This window comes from Fopius arisanus, unplaced genomic scaffold (genome assembly GCF_000806365.1).
Source record: "Fopius arisanus strain USDA-PBARC FA_bdor unplaced genomic scaffold, ASM80636v1 scaffold00049, whole genome shotgun sequence".
Classification (NCBI taxonomy): domain Eukaryota; kingdom Metazoa; phylum Arthropoda; class Insecta; order Hymenoptera; family Braconidae; genus Fopius; species Fopius arisanus.
In genome coordinates this window covers 914,903-915,486 of record NW_011887788.1, presented here as the reverse complement: position 1 = coordinate 915,486, position 584 = coordinate 914,903, and the positions used below count along the sequence as shown (strand labels likewise).

At 41.1% G+C, this 584-nt stretch overlaps 1 protein-coding gene across 1 annotated transcript in view; it reads left to right on the top strand.

Annotated features, from left to right (window-relative positions):
- Positions 1–223: 223 nt before the first annotated feature.
- LOC105267735 (sodium- and chloride-dependent transporter XTRP3) overlaps positions 224–584 on the top strand; it is a gene marked incomplete in the record, with an annotated part of 10,922 nt that continues 10,561 nt past the window's right edge. Inside the window, 1 exon segment of the mRNA XM_011306800.1 lies at positions 224–584.

The following is a 584-nucleotide window of genomic DNA, read 5'->3' as shown; positions in this document are numbered from 1 at the left end:
GATAAAAAATTGTCACCTCGTGATTTATTTGTTTAATTGTTTGCGGAATATTTATTGAAAAAATCGGGTGGTAGAGGAAAAATCGAGGGAGGAAAAAATGAAACGTATGGCATACATGCGCAGTTGTGCCGCGATGAGGACCAATCAGGGGCCTGAAAATTGATGGAGAACAAACGCGCAGGAAATCCTCCCTTCCCGCTTTGCCATTCAGTTCGGTATTGACTCTCGTACGGGACGTTTACAAATAGTCGTTATATTTTTGTGATAATCCGCTCAACGATTTTCGAGGTGTTGATAAAAGTTTGACCACATACATGGGTCCGAAAGCCCTCAGGTCAGTGTCTCTTCACATCGAATACAACACGAGTTTGCAGAATCTCAAGAGCATCAAGTTCAAGTTATTCGGGGGTGCGAGTTAAATTATTTAGAGACATTTTATTTCTTCTGGACCAGAGGAGCTTTTCCTTCCCAACAAGAGCTTCTTCAGGATAAGCACCACTCAAGGATTTAACAAACAACTTCTCCCTGGGACAATTGCAGATTAAAAATTATATCAACCGAAATTCATTGGCAGATCGAGAGTT